Source organism: Pelobates fuscus, chromosome 2, assembly GCF_036172605.1.
Source record: "Pelobates fuscus isolate aPelFus1 chromosome 2, aPelFus1.pri, whole genome shotgun sequence".
In the NCBI taxonomy this organism is placed as follows: domain Eukaryota; kingdom Metazoa; phylum Chordata; class Amphibia; order Anura; family Pelobatidae; genus Pelobates; species Pelobates fuscus.
Window position 1 is genome coordinate 164,825,790 of NC_086318.1, and position 17,636 is coordinate 164,843,425.

Consider the following 17,636-nt stretch of genomic DNA (forward strand, 5'->3'; position numbering starts at 1 on the left):
ACAAATGCTGCTGGGGGTATTTTTTTAGCAGTTGAGTTTTTATTTTTTTATTTAATTTTTTAAAATTATTTCCCCCTCCCTGCCTTTTACCTGTAGCCAGGGAAGGGGACAGTAGATTCCCTGGTGGTCCGGTGGCTCAGCTTTATGGGCCAGCATAGAGGGGCCCAGCATACATCTTCCCCCTCCTGCAGCCAGTGCTCTTTAACGAGCCCAGCATGCATTGCGTGCCGCGGAGCGTTGTCACGGCAACCCGCGGCAACGCATTACTGCTGTGGCTCGCGAGTCCCGAGGGGGAAGGTTAGTGTGTCCTGGGCCCTGCTTGGAAGCCAGCAGGACCCGCAGAGGCATATATATATATAGCGGTACTCGCTATATATATATGCAGAATGAAGGGCTGGGGGCCCGGGCATGCAGAGGATTACCTGTGCAGTCCGGGCCCCCTGGCGGCGGGCCCCCCTCCCGGCCGGGCCCTCGGACCATGTCCGAAGTGCCCGACCGGTCAGTCCGCCCCTGGCTCCGTTACCCCCCCCCCCCTCGGACCGGTGGGGGTTATCCCGGTCCACCCCTGAGAGGCTGTCTGGAGCTAATGGACGCACAGAGCACAGCCTCCCAGGCTGACATACTCATCTGCGACTCTTCCAATATGGCGGCAGCCGCGTGTCCTCCTGGTACCCCCAAAGCATGGCAGGATATTGAGTCTAAGCTGGACAGACTCTTTAATCAATTTTGGAAGCAAATAACAAGCAGGAAGCCCCAACAAGCTCCACTACAGCCCCAACAAGCTCAACCACAGCTAAGCGAAACAGTCCCCATTAAAATCCACCAACGCAAAAGGCGTCGAAGACGGGACTGGAGGCACAAACAGAAATGCAGAGCCTGCCCCACGTCAAGCACTCGCCTCCACCTTAAGCCACCACAATCCCGCACCGGACGTGAAGCACCACCGGGACAGATCCGACCACCCGACAAAACAAGCTTCCACCACCTTAAGCCGCGAATCCGGCACTCAGCCAGAGACTTGCCTTTGTTGTTCCAGGTATCAGGGACTCCCAGGGTCTGCACCTGGTGCCCAGAAGGGATTGAATGAGCACAAGCAGTAAACAGCAGCCTGCCAAGCATGTCCCACTATAGCCGATCCTCCACACCATGCCTTTGATCACATGAACTGCTCTCTGCACATTAACTAATCGTAAAGTAGCAAGTGTTTAAACATGTCATTATTTCACCTCCTAAAGAGTTTATTGTCGTAGTTCCTTACATGCCTTTACCTTAACCGTTCATGTATTATGTTATTCACTAGTCTCATCTCATGGGGCGACTCACACTTGATTTATAACTAGTGGTGGAGCTGCTGATATAAATACACAGTTGATAACGTGCAAGCTACACCCTAAACATGACAGCCATCTTTCACAACAATGTACTGCTATATACTCATACCCTCAGTGCAACTAGCCATGATATACGCACGTTCAGCCTAGCATGCTCAAATATAACACACTTCTGTCTAAAAAAAAAAAAGAGAATGCAGCTTCCGAATGAATCTAAAATGGATGCTGTCCAGGAGGTGGGAGGGTCTGGGAGGGAGGGTATGCTGCTGATTGGCTGGAATGTGTCTGCTGACTGTGAGGTACAGGGTCAAAGTTTACTCAATGATGACGAATAGGGGGCGGACCGAACATCGCATATGTTCACTGTCCGTGGCTATGTTCGCCAGGAACTATTCGCCAGCGAATCGTTCGGGACATCTCTAATTGCCACACTTGCTTATGTACTATTACTATAGCTGTCCTTGGAACTGTCAGGTTTGAGAGGGGAATCAGTACCTGCTTAGCATCTTGAATATTGGAAGGCAGTTTTTCTACAAATGGTCTGAGGATTTTACTCATCGCTGACACAATAGGGTGGCCTGAGGGGTCTGATAGGCTCTTATGGACTTTGGGCAGGCAGTGGAAGGTTGCTATCCTAGGGGTACGGGTAAAGATGAATTCATGTTCATCTCTCGACAGCAACCCTCTACTGCAGCCCTGGTCCAGAACTTCTTTATACTTTGTTAAAGACTAATTTGTTGGATCTGCTCTGAGGACTTTGTAGGTATTTATGTTACTCTGAACCTTCATCACTATCCTAGCGTAATGTTCAGTGTCCATAACTACCACATTACCCCCTTATCAGCAGGTTTGATGGTTATACCATTTCAATGCTTATTGTTCGCTCTTGGACAGGTTACCTTTTGCCTGCCAGTCCTTGATGTTCATTCTGTCTATTTCATCAACTACAGGTTCCAGAAATGATAACCAGTAGCTGGGGGGTAATGCTGGGGTTAAATCGATTTTTTTTTTTTTATATTTTTGATCTATAGCAGAATACTAAGTGAAAGCTGCTGTGAGTAAGTATAGAATATGTAAAATAAGCTTAAAACAGAATATAGCACATTAAATTATAAAGACAGGTAGAAAATACAAGGTACAGAAAAGTAACGTGGTTGTTTACTGGTCTGCAGTTTTTATACTGTGCTGTGGCAAAATGAGCATTGTCATCAATGGTAAGCTCTATGGTTCACTCATTATTTAAAGGGACACTATAAGCACTATAACAATCTCCTGGAGCTATCCCCCCCTTTTTTTAATTGTAAAGCATTTGTAAGCAGTTTATCACTGAATGAGGGTTTCTTGTCACCCACAGCACAGTCTCTACAGGAGGTATGATTAAGGCAGAGATTACACACTTACTTTTACAAGTACTAATTTATACCAGCACTGCCACCCAATTCTGCTCAGCGTTCAATGAGATGAAGTAGTTACAGTGCTTGCAGTGTCCCTTTAACACATACCGTTTTAAAGCCACATAAGGCTTATTTTGAAGTTACCTTGTTTTATGAAATAATAAATAATATCAATTTTTTCACACTATGCTGTATTTTTTTTTTTAATATAATGTGTTGTGTGTAAGCTTGGAAATTGGAGTGATATGTGTCGTACATACCATTCTGTGCAGTGACAGATGCTGGTCTTTATTAAACAGTACAATATCGTTACAGAAATAAAATATAATTCCCATGTAGGACACACAACCCACCACTAGGTGTCAGTAACGAAATGAAGAATGATGGAAAAATAAAAAAAATGTGTTGCAACTGAGCAGTGGATATCACAGGTGAAATGGTTAGAAACTAGAGGAGGAAACCAAGGTGTGGTAGGTTTGGACTCTGGATCCTGACCATAGTAACTAAAGTTAGTGAAATCACCGTTAGCAAATATTGATTCAGTTGGATCTAATAACGCAGGATACTTCACTGGTAGACAAAATCCGGTCAAAATAGCTGAATTCCAAATCATATTTACTAAAGCTAAATACATTCAGAATCCGGCCAACCCGAGTGAATTTGCAGCAATCTCCTTGATGGTTTCTGTGGCCAAATTAAAAGCAGCGCTCTTCACATCTGAACCATAAAGCACCTTTAAAAAAAAAAAAAAAAAAAGTATATCCAAATGCAACCAACAGCATGCCCTTTCACAGGTTACCATTCACCTGATTTTTGCTAGGGAACATGGGCGTAGGAGCCGGGGGGGATGGGGGGGACGCATCCCCCCCAGCAAATCATGCGGGGGGGACAGGTATGGGGAAATCCCCCCCAGCTCCGCCGGCCCCCCCTGATGCTGCAGCCGCCCGAGCGCTCTGCAGAGAGCCTCAGGCGGCTGCAGCTTTGCCCGGGCTGGTGCGTCCATGAGAGCGCACCGCCCGGGCGCAGCATGAAGAGAGGAGCTGACAGGAGGGAAGCGCTCAGCGCTCCCTCCTGTCACTCCCTCACTGTAGAGCCGAGCGCTGTATAGTCCGCCGGTACAGGGAGCATCTGTCTCCTGTACCCGGCCGGACTAACAGGAAGTGCACACTGAGTGTGCACTTCCTGTTAGTCCGCCGGGTACAGGAAACAAAAGCTCCCTGTACCGGCGGACTATACAGCGCTCGGCCACGCTACATCATAGGTAGGGGAGGGAGGGAGAGAAAGAAACAGGAAGGGGGGAAGAGGGGGGGGGGAGGGGGGGAATAAAGAAACAGGGAGGGAGGGAGGGGAAATAAAGAAACAGGGAGGGAGGGAGGAAGGGGAAATAAATAAACAGGGGGGGGAAGGGGGGGGAATAAAGAAACAGGGAGGGAGGGGAAATAAAGAAACAGGGAGGGAGGGTGGGGAAATAAAGAAACAGGGAGGGGGGGGAAGAAGCAGGGAGGGGGGGAAAGAAGCAGGGAGGGGGGGAGAAAGAAGCAGGGAGGGGGGGGGAGAAAGAAGCAGGGAGGGGGGGGGGGGAAAGAAGCAGGGGGGGGGGAGAAAGAAGCAGGGAGGGGGGGGGAGAAAGAAGCAGGGAGGGGGGGGGAGAAAGAAGCAGGGAGGGGGGGGGAGAAAGAGGGAGGGGGGGGGAGAAAGAAGCAGGGAGGGGGGGAGAAAGAAGCAGGGAGGGAGGGGGGGAGAAAGAAGCAGGGAGGGAGGGGAGGGAGAAAGAAGCAGGGAGGGAGGGGAGGGAGAAAGAAGCAGGGAGGGAGGTGGGGGAGAAAGAAGCAGGGAGGGAGGGGAGGGAGAAAGAAGCAGGGAGGGAGGGGGGGGAGAAAGAAGCAGGGAGGGAGGCGGGGGAGAAAGAAGCAGGGAGGGGGGGAGAAAGAAGCAGGGAGGGAGGGGAGGGAGAAAGAAGCAGGGAGGGAGGTGGGGGAGAAAGAAGCAGGGAGGGAGGGGAGGGAGAAAGAAGCAGGGAGGGAGGGGGGGGAGAAAGAAGCAGGGAGGGAGGCGGGGGAGAAAGAAGCAGGGAGGGGGGGAGAAAGAAGCAGGGAGGGAGGGGGGAGAAAGAAGCAGGGAGGGAGGGGGGGAGAAAGAAGCAGGGAGGGAGGGGGGGAGAAAGAAGCAGGGAGGGAGGGGGGGGGAGAAAGAAGCAGGGAGGGAGGGGGGAGAGAATGAAGCAGGGAGGGAGGGGGGGGGAGAAAGAAGCAGGGAGGGAGGGGGGGAGAAAGAAGCAGGGAGGGAGGGGGGGGGAGAAAGAAGCAGGGAGGGAGGGGGGGGAGAAAGAAGCAGGGAGGGGGGGGGAGAAAGAAGCAGGGAGGGAGGGGGGGGGGAGAAAGAGTGACAAGGGAGGGAGAGAGATTGACATCCACCACACACACACACACACACACACACACAATCACACAATCATACCACCCTTACACACACAGAAACACACAATTCATCCTTACACACACTCAATGCACCCCGTGCACACACACACACACACACTCACACAATCATGCAACCTTACACACTCAATGCACCCCGTACATACACTCAAATCACCCCTTACAGACGCACACACTGCATCCCGTACATACACAGAATCACACCTTGCAGCCCTTACACATACAAACACAGATTCACACAATGCATTCCTTACACACATATCAGGACATCCCCTACACACTCCACCCCCTGTGAACAAACTCATTGGTGGAACATGAAGGTGGACCCTGGGATCCAGACCTTGAGCTGTGTAAAGGGCCCCCAAAAAATGGAGCTGCTTCCCGTTCTCACAGAACATTGATTTTTGTGACCACAGTTACAAACAGCCTCCAGAGAGCCTGTTCTACACCAGACCAGTGGAGCCAGACTGCAGCTAGAGCCCATCATCATCCTCATCTGGTTGTAAGTAGGCAATCTAGCATATTATTCGTTGCACTAATCTCTAATTTACCTCACATTAAAGAAACACTATAGTCCCCAGAAGCACTGCAGCTTAGTGTAGTGGTTCTGGTGTCTATAGCCTGTCCCTGCAGGCCTTTTAATGTAGGCACTCCAGCACTGGCGTTAGTTAACATGGCAGAAAAATAATTGGAAAGGGTTAGGGGGGCTACTAATAAGGATAGGGGAGAGGGGTAGGTAGAAAAATAATTGGAAGGGTTTAGGGGGTTTACTAATATGGATGGGAGGAGGGGGTAGGTAGAAAAATTATTGGAAGGGGTTAGGGGAGTACTAATATGAATGGAAGAGGTAGGGTGGGTTCTAATATGCATGGAAGGGGTTAGGGGGGTACTAATATGCATGGAAGGGGTAGGGGGTTAATGTGCGTGGAAGGGGTAGGTGGAGTTCTTTTGTGCATGGAAGGGGTAGGGGTGGTTCTAATATTCATGGGAAGGGTAGGGGTGGTTCTAATCAGGAGGATCCCGGCGCTGTATCCGGGTAAGTAAAACCCCTTCCCTGTGGTGACCCTTTAATGTTGTTATTATTTAATCATTTATATAGCGACTGCAAATTCCGTAGCGCTGTACAATGGGATAAACAACTCCTAGTTTACAGAATAAGAATATACCCGGCGAGTAAAAATGCTATCCCCCCCAGATTTTTTTGGGTTCCTACGCCCATGCTAGGGAATGATCATTTCAAGTACTATTTGCCCGCTGGGATTTATAGTTAAATAACCCTTAATACAAAGGTTAACCAAGTGGTCGCTGGCCAGTGATTTTTAGCCAACCACCACATTGAAAAAAAAAACTGAAAAAAGCTTATGGGTGTCAGTATGACTCTCATATTACTATATTACTATAAGGATTTTAACTTCCCTTATTCCCTTATCTGCTGGGACAATTTAAATTAAATTTTGGAACAACTGTGGCCAGCGGGTGGGGGCTATTACATTTTAAAAAACAGACAATATTTCAATTGCAGGGGAATATTCTCATGGTGGGTCTCGAGAGAAGCAAGACTTACCATTCAAAGCGCTTTAAAGGGACACTCTAGGCACCCAGACCACTTCTGCTCATTGGAGTGGTCTGGGGGCCAACTCCCACTACTCTTAACCCTGCAACTGTAATTATTGCAGTTTTTTATAAACTGCAATAATTACCTTGCAGGGTTAACTCCACCTCTAGTGGCTGTCTAATAGACAGCCACTAGAGGGAACTTCCTGGTTTCTAGCACAGGAAACCTGTGCCAGAGCATCGCTGGACGTCCTCACGCTGTGTGAGGACCTCCAGCGTCGCTCAAAACCCCATAGGAAAGCATTGAAATTATTTTTCAATGCTTTCCTGTGGGGAGAAGTAATACGCATGCGCGGCATTGCCACGCATGCGCATTAGGTCCTCTCAGCCGGTGGGTGAGATCAGTCTCGCCCACCGGCTGACGCAATGGATAGGAGGAGCGTCGCAGAGGCGGAGACAGTGGCGAGGGACATCGCCGCTGCCTCAGGTAAGTCACTGAAGGGGTTTTGCGGGGTATTGCGGGGTGGGAGGGAGAGGGACCCTCCAGTGCCAGGAAAACGGATTGTTTTCCTGGCACTGGAGATTCCCTTTAATTAACAATCTAAGTTTGGGAAAGTTGTTATAAGAAGATTTAGAAGAAAAAAAGACATCTGATGGCAAGTGTATTATATTAGTTTTATTATAGGTTATTCTAAGTATTAGTTTTAGTGATCCCTCTCACCCGAATAATAGTGTAGGTAATATAGTAGGTGTGGTTACCTTATGTTATTGTGGGTGGCTTACCAGTCACAAAGCTTTAATGAAAATTCAAAGTGTGGGAAAACTGTTATAGGAAGATTTAGAAGAAAGAAGACATCCGATGGTAATTGTGTATTTGTTTTTTAGTATAGCTTATTTTAGTTATTAGTTTTAGTGCCCTCCTAATCCAAATAATTATGTAGTAAATATAGTAGGTATGGTTAATTTATGTTAATGTGGGTGGCATAGAGCACTTTGATAAAGACCGCTAGACAGTCGAAACCCAGTGCATTGGATTTGTTTTGTATGCTGCTATTTTTGTGTTGTTATATTGCCATTTAGATTTTAATCTTGGCCGAATAAAGCTATTTTTTAGCACCACTACCTTCCCATTTGTGGACAAGAATCCAGAGCATCTGTAATACAGTAAAGGGGAATGCTGAGAGTCTGAGCCTGCTAAGAATAGGCTCAACAGTATGTGAACATGATAAATGCAAAAGCTTGGCCTGCAGTTGTGGGAGGGGCATGTTACCCTATTTAAACCCCTTACTCACCTTCCTCCGTCCCGTACGTGTTCTTAGCGATTTGCATGTCGCTATTTCCGGTCGCCATTTGCTTCCCTCGCGGTTCTCCTTGCCTGGCCTGCCGTTTCCCCCGACGTTTTCGTCTCGTCCACGGTCGTTGCTGGGGCTCTGCTCCGGTCGACTGTCCGTCCTGTCATCTCTTCTGTTGCCGTGAGTTTACTTACTTGTTCCTATTGCTCGCTCGGTTCGCATGGTTCTGGAGGACTCGTGGCTCTCGGGCATTCGCATGTTTTTACCCGACCGGTCCCGCCGTTTTCGCCTGTTTTGCTGTGCGAATGCCTCACACGTTCAGAGAGCCCATTTCTTTTGCTGGGATTCGCTTACAGCGTGCACACGCCCACGCGTCTGTTATAGGACTTTCACTCACAGTGGGCTCAGCTGCCTTACAACCAAGCTACACGAGGCAGAGCTATAGAAAGCAGGGTTTTGGTTACGAGGCATCCACTCTTGGATACAATGTTGCAAGGACCCCCCTTGGGCACTGGGGAGGCCAGGCTATTTGAGGTTGCGTTAGTACATGGAATTTCTTTAGCTTGCTCGTCTGCTGTATCTTGCTGTAAGTAATGTTTCTGAATACACTAAACTTTTATGATTTCATGATCCATAGTTTCTTCCCTCACGTGAAGGGTTTTATATGGAGTGTTAACTCCAATACTTTGTAGAGTACTTTACCCCCTTTTTCGATAGAGTACAAGCTGCCTGAGATTCATAGCCATATAAATAAATAATAAAAAAACAAACACCTAATAATTAAAAAGGAATGGACAACCGTTGTATTTGAATTGTCCCCATCTGGTTGTTTTTGTACACTTTATAATCTATTAGTAGTAGTAGAGCTGGATGTATTTATATGTGTAAATCCCCTTTCTCTACTGCTCTGGTTGTACTACACTGAGCAGTTTAGACCTCCTGCAGTCACCCGAGAAATAAACATTGTTAGTGGTCAATTTTGGGCTCGCAACTCTTACTTTTCTACCTTTTTCCACCTCTTTGTTAGGTTCTCTCTTCCTATTTGGGGTCATTCACTATTTATTTTGTTACAAGGCGGTTTTGCATGTTTACGGACCTTTTATAGAATATGTTGGTTTTGTGCATACTCAAATTAATCTCATGATTTAAAAAAAAAATTCTCTATCCTAGGTTTTTCGGCCCGGTCACAGGTTTCCCTGCTTGGCCGGCCGCGTTTCCACGCCTTTAGTCATCGAGATACATTATTTTGCTGAACCCCCCCACGTTTTCCACATTTCCCATTCCACATTTCCTCGGGTACATACTCTCTCACACTCCCTTCCCTCCCCTCTTAGTTAGCTGTTGCTGGCTGTCAAGGTCCTAGGTGTCCCCTAGTTGTATTTCCCCTGGCTTCTTCGCCTAGGTTAGTGGTCCCGCGAGGCCAATACCCATCCTCATACTCGCCCCTCGGGCCAAATCATAGTTAGTCGCCTCGCATTGTGGCATAGAGAGGGCCTCACCTGTCACTCCCATTCTATCTTATGTTTAACTGTCACCGAGAGGCCAACACCCCGCCACAACGTTCAGTGGCCATGTTATTCCCTCGCGCCAACGCATAGATAGAGCCTCTCACACCACTTGGCAACTAGCAGGGCCTCACCTGTCACCAAACTTAGTTTTTAATTGTTTCGCCTCCTTGGCATTAGCTAGTATGCCAGCTCACACACACACACACACACACACACACACACTCATACACGCTTTGGGTCGCTTATACGCTGTTTATTCGTCTTTTTTTTTTCTAGCACCGGCTCTCTGGCTAGTTCTGGTACTCACCACACCGTGGTGCTTCGGCTACTCCTATCTTCTTTTCGTGTCCTGCTCTGTTTCTCACTTTGCTACGGTTCTCGCGAGTCAACTTATTCCCTCCCCGGCAGCCTTTCGGACAGCTGAACTCTGTGTCTGTCCACCTCCACAAGTACAACTGTTGCTGGAGGGGGCCCCGAGTTCGCTCTTACTTCTCCATTGTTCCCCCCATGTTTGTCTTCGCTACTGTCGTCTATGGGGCGGTTTCGGATGGCAGTTTGGGTAATTGGCATCTGCCGCTCTGGCTGGATCAGAGCCAGACTTCCTGCACCTTTTTCGTACGATCTGTCCTGTGCCTCCCCTACGCTTTCCTCATGGCTCTGCATATGGCCTCTCCTGTAACCGCTGCTGTTTCCCTGCATTTCGGGGTCTGCTCGTGGACTACCAGCCTTGTTTAGCTCGTGGTCATTATCTTTCACGTCTGGCTCTTTTCTACTAACTCTGACTGCCATTCTGGAGTCAAGAAGGAATTTTTTCCCTAGCTTGTTGCAAAATTGGCAGTGCTTCAAACAGGGTTTTTCGCCTTCTTTTGGATCAACCGTTATAATAACTAATGTGAGGAATGCTGAACTTGATGGACATTTAATCTCTTTTCAACTATGTAACTATGTAATCTAGTGGTTGAGCTGCTATACCTGCTTTCACGGTTTCTTGGGCCCCACATATTTCCCACAACCACCACGTCCATCTGGCAGCATTGTCTCAGGTAGTCTCACCTCTTTAGGATAGGGTGCCATCCATGGCTGCTAACTAGTTCATTTGGGTCTGTATATTTAATCTCTGGGTCATGGAAGTTCTCAGCATATTCCCCATATGTTCCACATACCGTCAAGATTTTCGACATATTTTACCATACAGCTAGGCACCTAAGGTTTTTGTTGATTGATCTACGTTTCTGGCATGCATCTATTTTTGCCATCTTTTATTACAGGCCTACCACGACGTCGGTTCCGGCACACCTCAACCGACTTATTTCCCCTGTTACTATGCTACTCTTTGTACATTACCTATATGGCCTCAAAGGCTTGGCCTGCAGTTGTGGGAGGGGCATGTTACCCTATTTAAACCCCTTACTCACCTTCCTCCGTCCCGTACGTGTTCTTAGTGATTTGCATGTCCCCACCCTCCTCTCCCTCTATCTATGCTTTTCATTACACCTCATGGGTGGGCCCTGTTTTATCACAGGCCTACCACGACGTTGGTTCCGGCACACCTCAACCGACTTATTTCCCCTGTTACTATGCTACTCTTTGTACATTTCCTATACGGCCTTATTTGCCCCTCACACAACCACAGTTCTAAGTGTGTTCTATTAGTCTGTATGGTCTATATTTTGTTTTCTAATTACGGATAGTATTCAAGATTTTTGACAGAGTGGTAATATATATGATACATGGTGCTCTCACCTATTATATATTTGTTGCAAATACATGTCTGTTAGTTCACCTATTTTATTTTTCACCTATTTTACCTATTTACTATTATTTATTAATTCAGTGGTTCTGAATTCGTTGGTGTTTTATAAATACTACCACTAACAGTAATAATGACATCTGTTAACCCTTGGTAACTCATAGGGAAATACTGTTATGCATAGTGACTTATATGGAGTTTCCATATAGGGGAAAACCAATAATAAATAATAGGAAAGGGAACTCTCTATAGACTCTATAGAAAATATCACATACAGTTAATAGAGAAACAATTGTAGCACACTAAGATTCTTGTTTTGGACTGTAAATACTTGGTTTCCTTTTTTAATTTTTATTGATGCAACTAAGGAATTATCTAAATTACTATCTCATCAGACTAGTAGGAAAAAGACTTCCAATTGAGGGATGTTTTTCCTATTGCAATACTCTAAAAAAAAGATACAGTATTCAAAATTGTGGTGGTGGTGGTGGTGGTGGTGGTGGTGGTGCTTGTGGTTATGCCATTGTGGATTCACAAAATTAATAAATCAATTTCTCCTGCTGCTTCATTTTTCAAAAGCCTTCTATTGCCTTTCATTGTAGCGGTTCCTCCCTGCCACACTGGGATTCTTTTTTTCTATTTCCTATCAAAGACAGAATATTTGATTTGCAGTGTGCTTCTGATGCTACACTGATAGTAGTGTTGCAGGCAGGGAGAAGCTTTATTGAAGATGAAGAATCTGTTAGTAATGCCTTTTTTTGTGCAAGTGTTGGTGCACTCTGTGTAGTTTAGTCAAACACAATAATATTACAGTAATAGAAACTCCACCAAGCAGAAAATCATTTTCAACAAAAACATAAGGCAAGGGGAAACCACTGCAATGATGGGCATTTAAAAAAAGGAATTTCATTAGAAAATCCCATTATTATTACAGGACCTGTACGGCACTGGGAGCTTCAGAGAGCTGACACTTTATATTCATCTCTGCTCTGTGCAGCTGGAGCTGTATTCCAAGGGGAGAGGGGCAGGGAAAGAGGCCAATTCCCTCTCTTGTCTGTGCCTCAATTCAAAGAGTCCTCCGTACTCTTAGTAAATCAAGCTGGGGGACAGGCAGCTACCCTTCTTCCAAGAGAACAAATGGAGGGTTGTTAAAGAGGAGTTGCAGGGAGGGAGAGAAACCAGTCACCTACTATCCCAAAGTGCAATCACAGGGTGGCAGAAGGGAGATTTCAGAGAGAGAAGCCAGCCACCCTCCCTCTCAAAGAAGAAGGTAATTGGAGGGTGGCTGACTTGGAGCAACACACAGCAATGCCAGTATTAGAGCAGCTATAATAACACTTTTACCACTGCACCTTCTGGGTAATTGTGTGTGACAATGTGTGTGTCTGCGTGTGTATGTGTGTTGACAGTGCATTTCAGAGTCTGTGAGTGTGTTAATGTCTTTGACAATGTGTATAAGTGTGTGTCTGACAACAAATGTCTGTGTGTGGCACTGGATATCCGCGTGCATTTATCTTTTGGCAGTTGTTTCAGTGAGTGTGTCTGGAATATCTGTGTATTTGTGTGTGTGCATACGTGTGTTTATGTGTGCATTCATCAGTGTGTATACACATGCATATATCAGAGTGTATATGTATGTGCATGTATTAGTGTGTCCAAAATGCAACATGGCTTTAATGAGGTTTATGTTCTTTGGACAACACCATGACAATGTGACAACATATATAAATAACAACTATACAATACATATATGTTTATTTACAACATGGATTCCTTATTTGTAACTGTGTTATTTCGTAAATAATTATTAAACGTTTTTCTTCCCAACCAAAAATTTTTATTTCCATTAAATAATGTGCTATTTATGTATACTGAATTGAAAAATACATTTAAATATTTCTTTCCAGGACAGCTAAAACACTCAGATGGTGGAGGTGTTTTTTTTTTTTTTTCTTTTTTCTTTTTAGCAAACCGCTTGGTAGTGAATTATTTTATGCATTTATTTACTTATTTATTTTTAAATTAGAGTGTTCATTTGACTACTCTCTGAGCACTATATCCAGTGCTGCCCTAAGATTAGAGAAACATATTATACAATATAAAATATAAAAAAGTCTAAAGTATGTATGAAGGGGAAATGAATTCCATCTTGGGGTTCTTATTATATTTATAAAACCATTCAGCCAGTGAAGTTACACCCCCTCCCCTTCTCTAGCATTTTCTTGTTCATACATTTCTTCTATTAATCTTTAAGAGTCACTCTGATATGTTACTGTTCTGTTTGAAAAGAAAGACCTGAAAAAAAAAAAAAGTATGACCTTTAAAACAGTGTGGGTGGAGATTTTCATTCCTATAAGTGCTTTGTTCAAGCCGTTGTTTAATGAATAGATTTCTTGGAACAGACACTAGCGTCCTGAAGGCCTTAGGAGTTCGTAGGACATCCAATAGCACTTGGCCTCAGTCAGGTAACCAGTAGTGCATCATAACTTGGATTAAAGGAGGGAGGTTAGTGTACTTGACCAATTATTGTTCCCCACAGATCTTTATATTATAGAAATGGCTTGTCCTTGATAGTTTCCATTCTTCACACTTTTTCATGCAACCATTTTGCAATCAGTTTCAGAATGCTACAATAGCAGGTAATGACAGTGGAAGTTACCTGGCAACTTTGGTATTTTGAATCACTGTATTCTCTTGTTACAGTAAGAAAAGGCATATATACCCTTTCCTGAAAAGGGCAACCACTCTTTCAAACAAGTATTCTCATGACACTATAGCAGTGAATACTGCATGATAACAGTAAGCGTTAACCGAAGCATGTATAAAACGTGTTGTGCTGGGCTGATTTTCCTATTTAAACATTGTTTTATTACCTTATTTGCTATAAAATATACCTTACTGCACCTCTTCCATTACTTTATTTTCCTATTCCATTTTGGCTCTTTTTTTTTTTTTTTTAATCAGATAAAACAATGTTCACAATTGTATAAGAAAGAGATACAGGTTTGCCTTATTTCCATAGTTATAGTGGAGGATTTTCTGTGACAGGTAAGCATCTCTCTCTGTCTTCCTGTTTGTTTAAAAAGAGTGAACTAATTCTTCAAATTGCAAGGAATTTCTTAGTTTGTTAATGTAATTAATATTAAAATCCAAAAGAAGAAAAACAAGTGGCAGAATGATGTATTATATTGGCAAATTACAGAAAAAGTGTGGGGGGGGGGGGGGGGGGGAGAAAGGCATCCATGTAAAGAGTGGAGAATCAAGTGTGTAATTTTTTTTTTCAGAATAACCCCCATTATACCTTCTATTCTAAATTGCTATTCTAAATTTTAATGGTAAACGTACATGGTATAATCCTTACATTTTGAAACAAGTTAAAATAAAAGCAGTGAGCGGTGATTGTGTTAATTGACGTTATTTTTTTATTTTTTTTATAGCTTCAATTCTAACATGAGTTTTGTAGGGCTCAGATGAAAATATTATTAACAAATAGAACTGCAGGACTTACGATAGCAGTGTAAGTTAAAAGAAACACTCTAACATTATAAATAAATATATTTATTTTTAACGTTAGTGTTCCTATTTCTATTGTTGAACCCCTGTTCTAGATTTTTTTAAAAGCTCACTTTTTATCCAATGCCATCCCAGACTCGCTGTGGCACTACTCCTCCTGTTCTGAGATCATCCATCTGGATGACATTGGGTCTATCCAGGGCTTCTCAATGAGAAGCATTGGTGTAACCTGGCACATGCACAGCAATCACTGTGCTCAGCCAATCAGATGCTTTAAATACAATGTTTCTCTATCAAAAGCATTCAACGTGTTCAGCAATGGCAAATGTGATATCAATTATTAGAAGTCTTACCTAAGACATGCCTCTCATGGTGGTCTGATTGACAACCACTTGAGGCATTTTGACTGACAAATTTAAACATTGCCCTTTCTCACAATCAATAATTTGTCAATCTGCAGGGACAGGATCTATGTACCAAAAACACTACAGTAAGACTTAGTGGTTTTGATGCTTAGAGTGTCTTTTAAATTGGTTACATATTAGTAATTAGTAAATTGGTCATTACTAACCCCCTCCCACCCTTCCCTCATTCCCAAATCTCTTCAGTCAACAGGAATCCATGTTACTCTCCAGTCATACCAGTGTGTTGCTGTTACTAGCTGGAGAGAAGTGCAGGTGGGGTTTTAAACCTCCCTTACAGTAATACTAGAGTATTATTGACTCCCATAAGGTTTATGTAGTACTTGCAAGCCAGCGTCCACATAATTAACCCTCATGCCACAGAACTTTTCACTATTTGGCCACTGCCAGTAGGCTAATCATTTGGACTTTTTAAAATCCAGTATTGAGGCCCAGAGTTGAAACATTCAGGTATGGATTTTAGTGTTCAGTCCAGCAGAAATTTGGACCAAAATCTGGACATTGTTGAATAGCATGAACAATGTCCAGAGTTTGTGTTTCAAATGGCCCCGTATTCAGCCATTCTGTAAATGACATTTAGACTAGTGAATACCCCATTCATGTTTCTCCCTCGGGCCTGTCAACTACCTTGTGGTCTCATATTTCCAGTTTGTTTAGAAAGGTGTATGATACAGACACTTAAAGTGCTAAATAAAAGATAACTAGCCTCCATCACACAAGTGCAGATATCTCTGGACATTCATTGTTTCAAGCTGACTTCAAAAGAAATGAACCTTTCTCATGCCAGTTTTATGAATGAGGATTTACTGATTAACTGATTGGCTGAGATCATATGCTCTGGAATGGTATGCATGCTGCTGTGCTCTCAGCCCTCAGCATTCTGCCATTGAGCATACCAGGAAAAACCCTTTAGTTAAGTACAACATTCAATGTATATGTTACTGGTGATTTCACTAGCATGCCGCATAGAGTAAATTGCATGAGTGTTCGTTATTTATCTATTTAGGAGAAGACACAATTGTGCATGAATGTGGTATGGTATTAATCTCTACAACCCATTCATATTCTCAATAATTTTACTATTCAGGTGAATTTGGGTCCATTGATCTAACCGCAAGGTCCTCAAACATGTTAAAGACCAAGAAGAGGGTTAGATTTGAATTTGTGAACCTTGAAAAATGCTTAACATTTCTTCACTATTTGTGGAGTTTTGTGCATGTAATGCATTAAAAGTAGATGGTAAATCTACACTAGAAATAACCTTTAAATGTTATAACTTTCGTGTTTTTTGCTGGTGATAGAGAAACCCTTTAAGAAAAAAGAGTTAGTGACTGCCCTCTCAACATATTTTTAAAGAACATAAAGACTTTACAGGCTACACAACTGATGACATTGGTATTTCACACAATCATAACTGAATTTTAATTTAACAGTTTATTAAATCTTGGTAATTATAACCTACACTATGTATTTCTGAGGATATTTGTTCAATCTTCCCTATAGAAAATACAAGAAAAAATATATACTCAATCTGCTTGTGCTATAGAATGACAGGAACAATTATTTACTATAAGATAAGATAAAAGAGTAACGCACACTGTGTCAGCATGACTAAGGAGTTTATTCCTTAAACATGAGTTGTGGAGAATTAACAGTCTACAGGACTTCACTTTTATCTCACCAGTGAATGACATTGACATTGGCATCCAGCATCTGCAGCTCTACAGAAGCCAATAGGGAGACTTGAAACCCAATGGTGAGCCAGATAAGAGTGCAAACTATATTAAAATGGTTTTCCCATTAACAGAGGATGGAGCATGGGTACTCCTGGCATGATAACTACAATAACAAGCTGGAGTGGTTATGATGCTTGGGGCAAGCCTTTACAGCCTGTAATTTGCAAGTCACCTCTCTGTTTTCCACATACTTATAAATCCTATGTAAATGAAAACTTTGACAGGGATATTCACCAACGTGAGAATTCAAAGTTAATATCACATTTAAAGGACCACTCTAGGCACCCAGACCACTTCAGCTTAATGAAGTGGTCTGGGTGCCAGGTCCAGCTAGGGTTAACCCATTTTTTTTATAAACATAGCAGTTTCAGAGAAACTGCTATGTTTATAAATGGGTTAAGCCTTCCCCCAAATCCTCTAGTGGCTGTCTCATTGACAGCTGCTAGAGGCGCTTGCGTGATTCTCACTGTGAAAATCACAGTGAGAGCACGCAAGCGTCCATAGGAAAGCATTGTAAATGCTTTCCTATGCGACCGGCTGAATGCGCGCGCAGCTCTTGCCGCGCGTGCGCATTCAGCCGATGGGGCGGAACGGAGGAGGATCGGAGGCAGAGAGCTCCCCGCCCAGCACTAGAAAAAGGTAAGTTTTACCTCTTTTCCCCTTTCCAGAGCCGGGCGGGAGGGGGACCCTGAGGGTGGGGG

At 44.1% G+C, this 17,636-nt stretch overlaps 1 protein-coding gene across 1 annotated transcript in view; it reads left to right on the forward strand.

Annotated features, from left to right (window-relative positions):
* The first annotated feature begins 13,632 nt into the window (after positions 1-13,632).
* The window catches only part of LOC134586947 (glutathione S-transferase-like), a 29,894-nt gene continuing 25,890 nt past the window's right edge, over positions 13,633-17,636 (forward strand). Inside the window, exon 1 of the mRNA XM_063442915.1 lies at positions 13,633-13,729. The gene's annotated coding sequence lies outside the window, so the exon portion shown is untranslated. The remainder of the gene's footprint in view (positions 13,730-17,636) is intronic.